Source organism: Euprymna scolopes, chromosome 7, assembly GCF_053919585.1.
Source record: "Euprymna scolopes isolate OS-2025 chromosome 7, ASM5391958v1, whole genome shotgun sequence".
NCBI classification, from domain to species: Eukaryota; Metazoa; Mollusca; class Cephalopoda; order Sepiida; family Sepiolidae; genus Euprymna; species Euprymna scolopes.
Window position 1 is genome coordinate 101,418,050 of NC_136488.1, and position 14,220 is coordinate 101,432,269.

General features: G+C 35.6%; 1 protein-coding gene and 1 pseudogene across 6 annotated transcripts in view; both read right to left on the minus strand.

Moving 5' to 3' along the window:
* LOC145279864 (uncharacterized) overlaps positions 1–14,220 on the minus strand; it is a 333,260-nt gene that overhangs the window by 199,815 nt on the left and 119,225 nt on the right. The window lies entirely within an intron of this gene.
* On the minus strand, positions 12,615–12,726 carry LOC145280559 (U2 spliceosomal RNA; annotated as a pseudogene).

Genomic DNA, 14,220 nt, shown 5'->3' on the forward strand with positions numbered 1-14,220 from the left:
TTATTTTTTATTTAAAAAAAAAAACAGTGTTTACAAAGTGCCTGCGCGCGCTCATGCTGCCATTTTTTCTACGTAATAAAATGAATTGAATTTTACAAGTTAGATTTTTTCAATTCAAAAATCTATCAAAATTTTTCTATTAGTTCAATTTTTACAATATTTGCAGGTTTAATGTGAAATTTTATGCTCTTTGCAATAAACCAAATAAAATATTCTAGACATATGTTTTTTTTTTAAATTCACCCTCCCCCATTTTGAAATGTCTATTAAAATGAAAATAATTGTCTCACCAAAGTTTCATATATAACAAATTGAAGATAAAAGATCAATAAATAAAATAATCTAATTGAAAACAAACAAAAAAAGAATAGTTTTGTACAAATTTACCTTTAAAGTCAAAAGTTTAAAACCTTTAAAAAAAAAAAAAACACGTTGATTTTTTTTAAGTTAAACCTCACATTTTTAAAATTTGGTCCTGAAAAAATTGAATACCTACAACAATTTTTTCTGCTTCATTCAATGTTTTTTTTAGATTAAAAAAAAATCACTCTATAAAAAAGAAATAAAATATATTAAATCAAAAACTCATGTACTTCTTTAAGAGAATTAAACAAAATGGAAAATTGGTCAAGAGGAATTTTTTTAAACGGCCAAAACTGATAAGTGAAATATGATTTTCAAGTACGATGGCCCATATTGACTAACTTTTGTTTACAGAAAACACATGCCATAAATAGAAAGGGGAGATTAATTCTGTCGTCTACAGGCCACCAAAGTTCTCAACTCGAAGAAAGGGAGACGTGTAAAAAAAACAAGAAAAAAAAAACAAAAAAAAACTAACCCTAGATTGAAAGTTTAGACACACACACACACACACACACACACACACACACACACACACACACACATATATATAACCTCAAACGCTACATGAGTTGAAGAAAACATACCAATTCATAAGCTTTTTGACTTGTATCAAAGTGTAGTATCTGTCTCAGTTAAGAGGACAAATCTTTGACTAGGAAATTTAAAAAAATATTTTCATCCAGAGTGCTCCTTATTCTTGGGGAGTTGAATATTCCTTACATAAACAACGACCTTATGTGCCTAGGTAGGGAGCCAAGTAAATAGGGACAATTGATAATATGTTGAAATTGAAACTTTGAACTCGAACCTTAAGGAGTGCAAACGTATTTAAAATTTTACTATCTGAAAAAGTCGAACTTGTAATATAACTACCCAGATGTTGAGGAAAAATAAAATAAAAACAAAAATAACATTAAAAAGGAACTTTTTTCCAACAATAACAACATTTTTGCTTGGGAAAATAAAATTCCATACAAGCGAATTTCTGAATTTTGAAATATTTTTATACAAAATGGCTAAATTACAGTTATGCAAACTATTTTAGAGTTAAATTGATTGTAGCTATTAAACAAACAAAAAAAAAAATCCTTTTACTAAGTGTTAGATCAGGGTTTCCCAACCAAGGTTCTTTGGAACCCTAAAATTACTTAAGAATTTGCCAAAAAGATACTGATAAATATGTAGAGACTATCATGCCTTTGCGCATACATGCAAAGGCAATTCCAGAATTTTCAGGGGTGGGGTGGGGGTAATTTCCTTATACATGTACAAAACTAAAAATAAACTGGAAAAAAAAAAACGATCCAATTATGCGTTTTAATTAATTGTCATGAAAATACGTTGATTTTCTTTTTCAAAATTGTCAATAAATTTGTGAAAGACATGTTTTACTTAAACTGTCTATAAAAAGAAAAATATTGCTTGCATTACGAAGAAGAAATAAATAAGATCGTAAAATATTTTCTCACTAGCAGGACCTATGGAAATTCCACAGAATGGAAAATATATTGACTCAACCAATATAAAGTTTTGATAAAGCTGATATTTTTCTGAATAAGGAAAGAATTAGCTTTTGGCATGAAAAATTCATTATCTACAACAAATGTGGGATTAACATTTCTATGAAAATAGTGTCCATTGTATTTTAAATATAGAACTAACCCAAATAAGATAAATTCATAAGTACAAATAAATACTCAGTAAGTAATATTGTGCTACATAGTTTAATACAAATAATAAAGTCACATTGTAAGAGTATCTTTAATTTACCCCTTCAGTCGAGCACCTCTTGACAGTGTTCGTTTTTTTCCGCTGTTTCTTTCGAATGTTCCATTTTGTACGTAACGTTTCACTGACTTTTTTCTCCAGTGAAGAACAGTTGCACGTCGGAATTACTACTACGAGTTACCTTTCTTACACCATTACAGCAATGATCATATATTATTAAGATATTCGAAAATGAGGCTACATCAAAAGGAGGCTACTTTTATATTCTTGTCCAAGGTTGCCAAATTAGCCTTTTTAAAGCCCAATTTTACAAATTTGGCTTCTTTTAAAGCAGATTGGCCTTTTGCAAAGTGTAATGTACGGACGAATTAAAGAAGGGGCAAGCAGAATAATATATGATGCAAGGCTATCTTAGAACATCACTATTATTAGAAGGATTTTATGAAGGGAAAACAGGTTTAAAAACACTGGGTTGAATATTAAAAAGAAAAAAGAAAAAAAGTTCCCTTACTTTTAAAGATATATATAAAAAAAAAAAAAATCATAGATTTTTTTATGCTTCCACCAGACTTCTTACTACTGTTGATTTTACATGTTAATTGCCTCATTTTATTATAAACTAGAATATTCATCCCAGAACGAATAAAATCAATTTCCCAAGCAAGACAGTTTCTGACACTTTTATGTTAACAAAGTAACAAAGATTAAAATCAAGATATGATAATACTGAATCTTATGTATAGCATCCTTATTCCAATTTTAATCCAAACTTCATCACATGATTTTTTTTTATTTTAGTCTAAGATTTAAATTTTAACCATAAAGGGTCTGAAAAAAAAAAATTGAAATTCAAAGAATTTTTCTTAAATGATTTCCAATGACTATAAATTAAACATAATGCAAATCTGAAATATTTAAAATTTTCAAAAGGGAACGTGTGTCCATATGTGCCGCAAAGCCTTTTAAAATACTCCAATGAAATGAAGTTTAGGGAATATTTATTAACGCCTAATACCAATTGTTTAAATAACACTCCAGATAAGAACAGTAGTCTGAAGAATCCAGATATTATGGATAATCAATCCTTACCTCAAAAACTCGGAAACGTGAATCTTATGTCCTGCTTATAACACCATATTACTTTGATTTTTTTTAATCAAATTATTATACACTGCAAAAGTCTAGTTTCAACCTCATAAGAGATGCTTAGCTTTTTCCAAGAATGAACGTACTTGAAGTGTTATGGGAAGGGTGACAGATCTGCTCCTATAGCTCCCTTAGACAGAAACATAAGGATTAGGATTGAAGTTAGGAACAACTTCCAATGTTTTCTCTAGAAAATTTTAATGTATTCAATTTCATAAAAAATTGAACACATTAAAATTTTAAAGGTTCTGACCCCACAGCTTCCTTATAGAGAGGTCACTTACAGATTTGGGACAACTTCCATTGTCTTCTTGAAAAAGTTTACATACGAATATGCTTAGGGTACCTTTCTCTAGGTAACACACACACACACACACACACACACACACACACACACAATTATATAGATATGTGTGTGTGCATACATGTATAGCGCGTGCATGCTTGAAAATAAGTTTGATATGCTTAACTGGGAGTAAGAAATAAGTTGAAATTTAAAGATTTTATTTCCACCATTTGCCGAACCTTGTAAAACAGAAGAATAATGCAATTTTTAAACTATTGTCCATTTGAAATAAAGGGCTGGGATGGATTAAGTAGGCCAATGGATATTAAACCGTGTTATTGTTATAAGAAGGTGAATAAGTTTTTGGCTTCAATAAAATTCAACAAAAAGACTAATTTGTTTCCGTTTTGGCTATTAAAAAAATGTACCTATTAAATAAGTTTCACACCGAGGTTTTCTTTCTTTACATTTTTTGAAAACGATCGATTAAACTGTAATTATTTCAGACTAGCAGTTCAGTCCGGTTTTGCTCGGGCCCTATGTACTGTTCATAACTATGTGTGAATACCCTTTATGTAAAATTTAAAATGTTTAGACCAAAATTTGTCTGAGTAATTTCGTAGAGATCGCAGAGGTCATTTATTTTTTTTGACTTGGACTCCAATTTTGACCTCTTGACATTTGTTTTGGTCTCAAATCAAAATAAAAAGGTTTGACCCATGTCCAAGTTACTACATCTAAAATTTCAAGTGTTTAGACCCAAAATTAGCGGAAGAGTTTGGTAGAATCTGCAAAGGTCAACTCTTGCAACTTTGACCTTTTGGCAGCCAAATTTTCGTCCCAAAACTGATTAAAATGCTTGCCGCATGTCTGAATACCCATTATGTAAAATTTCAAATGTTTAGACCAAAAATTGGCAGAGTAGTTTGCTAGAGACCTCAAAGATCAAATCATTTGAACTTTGACTCCTTAGCAGCTCAAATTTTCGACCCAAACGGAGATTGGGAAGCTTCTCTATCTCTGAATATCCTTTATGTAAAAGTTCAAATATTTACACCAGAAATTGGCTGAGTAATTTGGTAAAGACCGCAGAGGTCAATTTTTTTTTAAAAACTTTGACCCCAATTTTGACTCCTTAGTATTTATTGTTTTGGGCTCAAATCAAATTAAAAAGTTTGACTCATGTCCAAGTTACCTATATCTAAAATTTAAAGTGTTTAGACCCGAAATTGGCAGATGAGTTTGATAGAGTTTTCAAAAGTTAAATTGCTGAACTCTGACCCCTTGATAGCCAAATTTTTATGGCCGAAAACTGATTAAAAAGATGTTCTTAAATCTCAATACCTCTTATATCAAATTTTGTGTCTGTAAATCGAAAATCGACTGTAGTTTGGTAGGGAAATGTACACATACAGACAGACACACAGAGAATTTCACTTTTATAGATATATAGATTATGAAAATAATTTTTTTAAATAAACAGCAATTATTTCAGATTATGAAAATAAATCTTTTTTTCTTTTTTTTAGTCGAGTATGACTCAGAAGCTGCCTTTTCATTACATTATACAAAGATGTAGGGGAGAGCACCACTATCTTGCCGTATTTACCCATGATCATCACTTTATAATGCCGAGCGTTTGAAAGGAAGGAAGCTTTATTTACCATTTTCTTTTAGCCATAAACATGACTGAAGCATTGAAGCTTGATTTACCGACCCATTAGCGAACACTAATCATTTTACTAAATGGGATTTTTCTACTGTAAATTCTTCAAATACACAGCCTAACCTATATATTAATATGATTACGTGGGTGTTATTTCCTGTGTCACGCTTACATCTGGGTCGTTTAATTGTTATGTATTTCCATTTCTTGTAATAAATAATTTTACCAAGAATTCTTTATAAGTTTTAGTTATGGTTTCGATTATAGCTGATGGTACTCCAATAATCTATTTTTTTAAAATAATTTTATCAAGAATTCTTCATGAGTCTTGGTTTCGGTTATAGCTGATGGCACCTTAGTAATCTATTTTTTAAATAAATAATTTTATCAAGAATTCTTCAGAAGTTTTGGTTTCGGTTATAGTTGAAGGAACTAAACACACACACACACAATATATATATATATATATATATATATACACATACATACATACATACATACATACATACATACATACAATAGAAACAGATTCTACTGACTATGTCTTTATTCATTCTTAAAGTGTTCCAGTTCTTTACAATCCGTTTCATAATGTCTTATATAGTTTCTATTTCAATAAATTCAGATATATGTATTTTAAGTTTAAAGGAGAGCTTGTGTCCCTGAGGGTCACTTAGAGACAGAGGATAATATAGATATTCGTGACCACTTCCATTGTCTTCCCAGATAATTGCATTGTCTTCCCAGATATATTATATAAATCTCATTAAAATAGAAGGTTTTAAAGTTTTAAAGGGAGGGGTATGTCCTCAGTCTTTTTATTAGTGCACTTAGAGATTTGGAAACACTTCAGTTTTTCCTGGTAAATTTGACACGAAAATACAGTTATAGATATTATGTAAATTCTCTAACCTTTCACTCTGAAGGGTATGCACAAACATATACACCGTTAAATTTATACGAGTTAAGACGGTTAAATATATTGTTGTAACATTCATTTCTTTATTATTATACATATATACATACACACACACATATATATATATATATGAACAAATGATTAATAAAACATGTTAAAAGACTTAAAAACATATTTAATTTTAAAAAAGGAATCACAAGATAAGTGGATAGTCCTTAATCCTACATTTTGCTAATTCCTGCCCTCTGATGAGAAGGAGAGTATTTCTTTGATTTTCGCGGATTAAGGACTATCCACTTATCTTGTGCTTCCTTTTTTAAAATTAAATATGTTTTTAACTCTTTTTCAAGATGTCTTTTAACATGTTTTATTAATCATTTGTTCATATTATAAGCTCTATTTCCTTTTTGGTTTTATTGAGCTTTTACATCTGGCTGAGTTTATTTTACTTGTAAATATTAACTCTTTAATATTTATAATATATTTTAAGTTTACCATTTTGATTACCTTGGTAAACTTATTGTAATTTTTATTATATATATATATACACACAAAATAAATTTTGTCTGATTCTCTATTTTCGTCATCGACACGTTTCTTCCTACAAAATCAATATTTGATCCGGATTCTTCAATTTTCTTTATGGAAGATCCGACACTGGTCTTGGCTAAACACTGCATTTCAATTCGAGTCTTTAAAAACTAATGTATCCACGTGACAAGACTATTTCTGACATGATCGCATGTTTTAATAATGACCAACATACTAATAGTAGCAGCAATGGTGACCATATTAAATTTCAATTTTATTTTTTTAAAATAAATAAAAAAATATAATCCAAATAATACAAAATATCAATTCTCATTTGAAAAATTCTGAATGAAGATATTTTAAAGTTTTACACATAAAAATAAAAAAACAAACTTTCGAAACATTTTTTTATGTTTCTATTTTCAACAGAAATGTCTCCACCCGAGCAACGCTGAATATGAATAACTCATTTATCATAAAGGTAGAAAATACGTTAGCTTTTATATTTTGGAAATTTCTTTTTTTTAGATGGCAATAGATCATTTGTATTTAGATCATTCGAACTGCTGTTCTTTTCTTGGATGTGATTATTACAACGTTTTGTCCAATGTAACCTCCGACGCTTCTTTGAACTCGTGAATAACATTTAAGATAAGAACAGTCGCTCGAATAATCTACATAAAATAATACAAGTCAGCTTTTAGTTTCCCAGTAGCAAATCAATGTTGGAATTATTTTATAGTCACAATATGATTACAGTTGTATAGCCATTAATTAGTATAAGCCTCTGCGAATGTGTTGAGCACTATTTAAAAGATTCTGGAAATCCCACTCTCTTCGTGTGCGTGTGTGTAGCAATTTAGTTATTTAACAACCTGTAGCTAACAAGCAAGAGAATATGTCATATTGTATCATTAGTTGTGTAAGGCTATTTGGCTGGCTGGCTGGCTGGCTGACAGTACCGATCATGTCCTACATTGAGAAAGGAGGGCAAAGCATTGGAAAGCATTGGAAACAAGTGAAGACAAATGCAACAAAGAATAAAAAAGCGCACAGGACAGAAAAGAAAAGTCGGAGAAAAAACAAAAACAAAAAAAAAACAACAACGACAATAACAATAATTTTACGACAGTCGCAAAGAGACAGAAGGAACAGGAGTGAAATGTGTGTGTTGAAAAACGTAAACATTACCAGTCAATTGTAAAAACGAAACTGGCAAAAAGATAGAGGCTAAAATAGTTTCGAAAGACATGCGTGCACATAGGAAGAGCAGGCGAGAACGGAGACGCACGTGTGTAGGTAGGTTCGCACAGACAAATGCCGTTGCAGCAGCAGGAGTACTAAGTCTGTCTAGTCCAAGCATAGTAGCGCCATGTTGTACTGAAAGACATTTAAGAATGGAAAGAGGAGTCGAAGATGGCAGTGGTGGTGGTGGTCAGTGATTGTGGTGGGGATGAGGAGCAAAGGAATAAGGAAGCGAAAGCCAGGTTTGATTAGACAATAAGAACACGTGTGTGCAAGTAAAGTGAGACGGAGAGATAAGAAAGGGGATAGAGAGGATAGAAAGGAAAAAAAAAAGAGATAAAAAGTGAGAGTGAGGATGATGAATAATAGGAAGAATACAAAAGGAGGGAAATGAGTAAGAAGAAAAAGAATACGAAGAAGAGTGGCGATAGATAAATAGAAGAAAGGAGAGCAGGGACGGGGAAGAGAAAAGAGAGCAGGGACGGGGAAGAGAAAGGAGAGCAGGGACGGGGAAGAGAAAGGAGAGCAGGGACGGGGAAGAGAAAGGAGAGCAGGGACGGGGAAGAGAAAGGAGAGCAGGAACGGGGAAGAGAAAGGAGAGCAGGGACGGGAAAGAGAAAGGAGAGAAGGGACGGGGAAGAGAACGGAGAGAAGGGACGGGGAAGAGAACGGAGAGAAGGGACGGGGAAGAGAAAGGAGAGCAGGGACGGGGAAGAGAAAGGAGAGCAGGGACGGGGAAGAGAAAGGAGAGCAGGGACGGGGAAGAGAGGGGAGAGCAGGGACGGGGAAGAGAAAGGAGAGCAGGGACGGGGAAGAGAAAGGAGAGCAGGGACGGGGAAGAGAAAGGAGAGCAGGGACGGGGAAGAGAAAGGAGAGCAGGGACGGGGAAGAGAAAGGAGAGCAGGGACGGGGAAGAGAAAGGAGAGCAGGGACGGGGAAGAGAAAGGAGAGCAGGGACGGGGAAGAGAAAGGAGAGCAGGGACGGGGAAGAGAAAGGAGAGCAGGGACGGGGAAGAGAAAGGAGAGAAGGGACGGGGAAGAGAAAGGAGAGAAGGGACGGGGAAGAGAACGGAGAGAAGGGACGGGGAAGAGAACGGAGAGCAGGGACGGGGAAGAGAAAGGAGAGCAGGGACGGGGAAGAGAAAGGAGAGCAGGGACGGGGAAGAGAAAGGAGAGCAGGGACGGGGAAGAGAAAGGAGAGCAGGGACGGGGAAGAGAAAGGAGAGTAGGGACGGGGAAGAGAAAGGAGAGCAGGGACGGGGAAGAGAGGGGAGAGCAGGGACGGGGAAGAGAAAGGAGAGAAGGGACGGGGAAGAGAATGGAGAGAAGGGACGGGGAAGAGAACGGAGAGAAGGGACGGGGAAGAGAAAGGAGAGCAGGGACGGGGAAGAGAAAGGAGAGCAGGGACGGGGAAGAGAACGGAGAGAAGGGACGGGGAAGAGAACGGAGAGAAGGGACGGGGAAGAGAAAGGAGAGCAGGGACGGGGAAGAGAAAGGAGAGCAGGGACGGGGAAGAGAAAGGAGAGCAGGGACGGGGAAGAGAGGGGAGAGCAGGGACGCGGAAGAGAAAGGAGAGCAGGGACGGGGAAGAGAAAGGAGAGCAGGGACGGGGAAGAGAAAGGAGAGCAGGGACGGGGAAGAGAAAGGAGAGCAGGGACGGGGAAGAGAAAGGAGAGCAGGGACGGGGAAGAGAAAGGAGAGCAGGGACGGGGAAGAGAAAGGAGAGCAGGGACGGGGAAGAGAAAGGAGAGCAGGGACAGGGAAAAGAAAGGAGAGCAGGGACGGAGAAAAGAAAGGAGAGCGAAGATGGAGAAGAGAAAGGAGAGCGAAGGTGGAGAAGAGAAAGGAGAGCGAAGGTGGAGAAGAGAAAGGAGAGCGAAAATGGAGGAGAGAAAGGAGAGCGAAAATGGAGGAGAGAAAGGAGAGCGAAAATGGAGGAGAGAAAGGAGAGCGAAAATGGAGAAGAGAAAGGAGAGCGAAAATGGAGAAAGGAGAAAAGAAGAGTGAAGATGGAAAAAAAATAAAAGGGGAGCGGTGATAAAGGAAGCAAAAAAGGAGAGCGGTAAAAGAGAAGAGAGAGACCGTGATGGAGGAGAGTGGGAAAAATAAATTAAGATCCCCAAAACGAGTTGAAACCGTTGGATGCTGCACGCATACAACCCTACGAATAAACTAATAGTCAAAGTAACTGTTATTGATTATTTTTAAATATTCATTGAAAATCTCAAAAAATGACCAATTAAAAAAGGAATCATCCTGCTTGTATAATTCATAATGATGGAATAATGGATGTTCATGTATTAGAACATCGAGAGATTTACTTTTGTGGTTACATAGTAAAAAAAAAATAATCCTTGAAAAGGCAGACACACAAACTCATTCAGAAATCCAAAGTTTTTGAAATAACAAATATACATATAAAAAAAAGTTGAATGGGAAGTATGAATATTAAAAGAAATGCATTAATTTTTTTAAATAAACACAAAAATGTGATACGAAAAAAAAGGACAAGAAGACCGAAACAAATGGCGAGTGAGTGGGAAAAGAAAGATAAGAAAAGGAGAAATAGAGAGGATATATAGAGAGCGAGTGAGAGAGCGAGCTAAAGAGAAATGGGGACAGTGAAAGAGAAAGATGACAGAAAAAACAAAGGCGAACAGATTATGAGAGAGACAGAAAAGGCGAACAGATTATGAGAGAGACAGAAAAGGCGAACAGATTATGAGAGAGACAGAAAAGGCGAACAGATTATGAGAGAGACAGAAAAGGCGAACAGATTATGAGAGAGACAGAAAAGGCGAACAGAGAAGGAGAGAGACAGAAAAGGCGAACAGAGAAGGAGAGAGACAGAAAAGGCGAACAGAGAAGAAGAGAGAGGGAGAGAGAGAGAGAGAGAGAGAGAGAGAGAGAGCGATAAAAAAGGCCAACATCGAACAGGAGAGAGTAAAAGGGCCAACAGAGAATGAGAGCGAGAAAAGGTAAACAGAGAATGAGAGAAAAGGTAAACAGAGAATGAGAGAGGGAGAAAAGATTAAGCGATAATGAAAGAGAGAGAGAGAGAGAGAGAGAGAGAGAGAGAGAGTAAAAAAATGAAAGAGTAAAAAGCGAGAGAATAAAATGTGGTGTGTGTGTGTGTGTGTGTGTGAGAGAGAGAGGGAGAGAGAGAAAGCAATGGCTTTGAAGACTTCACAAGACACAGGTGTCGATATATATATATATATATATATATATAAAAATTCCTGAGACCAGATGGTAAAACGAGAAACAAGGCCATTCCTCTTGTGAAAACAATTCGGGCAGATCAAAACTATGGACACAGCCACCTGTTTTTTTTTTTTTTATGCCAATAATGATGATGGTGTTTGTTTTAATGAACATTTGTCTTTCGAGAACCACCGTGTTTCGACACAATTACAATATTAAGCATTTGCTTCGTTCAAAGCAACATGTCCCTCGTAAACGAGGTCGTTCCACTACAACAAATAATGCAAAAACTAATTTATAAAACTTTGTTCTCGATTTGAATAAAAAAAAAACGTTTTGGAAATTGACATTTATTTATTTTTCTAATTGTAATTTTAATGCCTGTTATATACAAACAAATATATCGGAGATGCGAGTAGCAAATGTCAAAAACAGAAATCAAGATAACTTTCCCAACCTGGGGTCCACAGACCTTTATGTGCGTTTTAAGGGAAACGCTGAAAACTTTTTTCCTGAACTTCAATCAGTTTCAACTAAGGAAGTCAAAATAATTACAAGACACTGAGTGCGAAAATCTGTGTAAAATGGTAGGGGTGTGTATTTTTTTATAAGCCAAAAGCCATTTAACTCCCCTACCCGTTTCATGAATTGTCTGGAGTCTTAGCTTTTATGGGAAAAAAAATGATCATTTTCAGTTTCCAGAGAACACTGCCATAAAGATGAACAAGACAAGATGGAGGGATGAAGAGAGAAAGATAGAAAGATAAAATCCAGCCAAATAACTAAGGATAGAGGGCTCAAGAAATTTGGTAGAAATCAGCCTTTTCTTATTGAACAAAAGAAAAATGACTTAACAACCAGTGGTGGCTTTAGTGATTTAGGAAAAATCCACCTTATATGTATACTAGCAGAGGCGCCCGCCGTTGCACGGTCGTAAAATATGCTTAAATATGATATTTTAATTTACATTGATTTCATATTTATTATTATAAAATCAATTCTCTATCGATTATTTCATATTATATTGTACGCAATATAGTCATGATGCCAATAATAATAATAATAATAATAATAATAATAATAATAATAACAACAACAAATGATTTGAATGCCATCAGCTAGAATCGAAACCGAAAATAAAATTGATAATGGTGATCGTTAAAAAATTATGGCGATCACTAAAAACGATAGAAAAGAGAAAAAGGGAAGTACAGAAAAATGGTGTAAAAACAGGAGAGATAAAGGAAACAGCAGTTAAGAAATACGGAAATACATATAACAAGGCAGATAGCCATTAGTCGCGTGCTCTCGTGTAATGAATGAATGCGTGAATGTAGGATTGACATGAAATTCTTAAAGATAAACTAAAATGACCGAAAAATGGGCTGAAATGACTTAAATAAATAAAAAGTAAATGACTTAGAATAACTTTAATGAACTTAAATGAAATGAATTGAATCTTAAAAAATAACTGGAATGATCTGGAGAATGACTTGAATGGCTTTGAGACTGACTGGTTGTAAAGTGGGTGATCATTTTACATTAAATTAATACAGAAAAGTGACAAACATAAGTACAGCATGTAGTAAGAACAGATACTACACTTTGATCTTGGCCAAAAGACCAAGAAAAGCTGTATTTATTTGCTCCCCCAGCAAATTAGGCACAAGGCCGATTTTTAATGTGAGGAGTGAAAGGGAAATGGGGACCAACTCCCCGGGGAGTAGGGGAGCTGGATAGTGACAATTGGTATGAAGGGTTGCCCCTACATTGACCAAGGTCTTATATGTGGGGTTGCCCCCACATATGGTCTTTGCTTGCAGTATCTGCCGGAACAGATGGTATTTATTTGCTCCCCCACCGAGCAAATTAGGCACAAGGCCGATTTTTAATGTGAGGAGTGAAGGGAGGGGGAAGGGGAAAAGGGGACCAGCTCTCGAGAGGTGGGAAATGGGAGCTGGTTAAAGGTCAGGCATGTGGGGTTGCCCCCACATCTGGTCTTTGCTAGTCATAGCTAGTCATAGCTTGCAGTATCTGCCGGAACAGATGGTATTTATTTGCTCCCCCACCGAGCAAATTAGGCACAAGGCCAATTTTTAATGTAAGGAGTGAAGGGAGGGGGAAGGGAAAAAGGGGACCAGCTCCCGAGAGGTGGGAAATGGGAGCTGGTTAAAGGTCAGGCATGTGGGGTTGCCCTCACATCTGGTCTTTGCTAGTCATAGCTTGCAGTATCTGCCGGAACAGATACTACACTTTGATCTTGGCCAAAAGAACAGCATCCATTAACAACAGACCTTTGATCTTAACCAAAAAGGCCAAGCACAAAAGTGTTACGGACAGACCGACAGACCGACCAACCGACCGACCGATGGAGTGGCTTATAGAGTCGCTTGCACGCGACTAAAAATGTATAAAAGGGGAATATATATATATTACCATGTTTTTGGTGGAAAAGATTCATACACACACTATGTATATATGTGTATATATATACATACATATGTAAACCAACAGGTTAACCCGGCGTTACCTGGGGCTATAAAAACCTAAATAGAATTTAAATAGTGCATGTAACATCATTTGAAAACTTCTACCTCTAGTTATCTCTTTTCCTTTCCCCCATTTTATTGTCCTTCTCCTTAAGGCTGTCTTTATTCTTCACCAACCCATTCCTCGTTTTTGTTTTAATAGACCAAAAAAAAAATGTAATTAATTTATCGGAGCTATCCCTTTTAAATGTAATACTAGATTTGTACATTTATTGTTCCTGGACAACACTGAGTAAAACAATGTAAAAATAATGTCTGGAAAGATGGTTTCATGAACGCATAATTAATAACCGCAATAGTAAAGTTTCAGCTTCAGACTAATACCAAATCTCTATTAGCAATAGGCTATACGAAACGCGATTTGATCAACGTTTCTTTTCCCAATACCTTTTTCCTATAAGATGATGACAATCCCGTTGATTCCGACGTATGAGGTCTGCCACAACAACCAGGTTGTAGGGAAATCCACACATGATTTTTTTTATAGTGGTGCAGGCTTTGTGCAGAACCAAGACAATTTTGGTACAGCTGCTAATCTCAGTCAGTGCAGTGGCTGCTAGAAGACAGAGCAGACAATAGA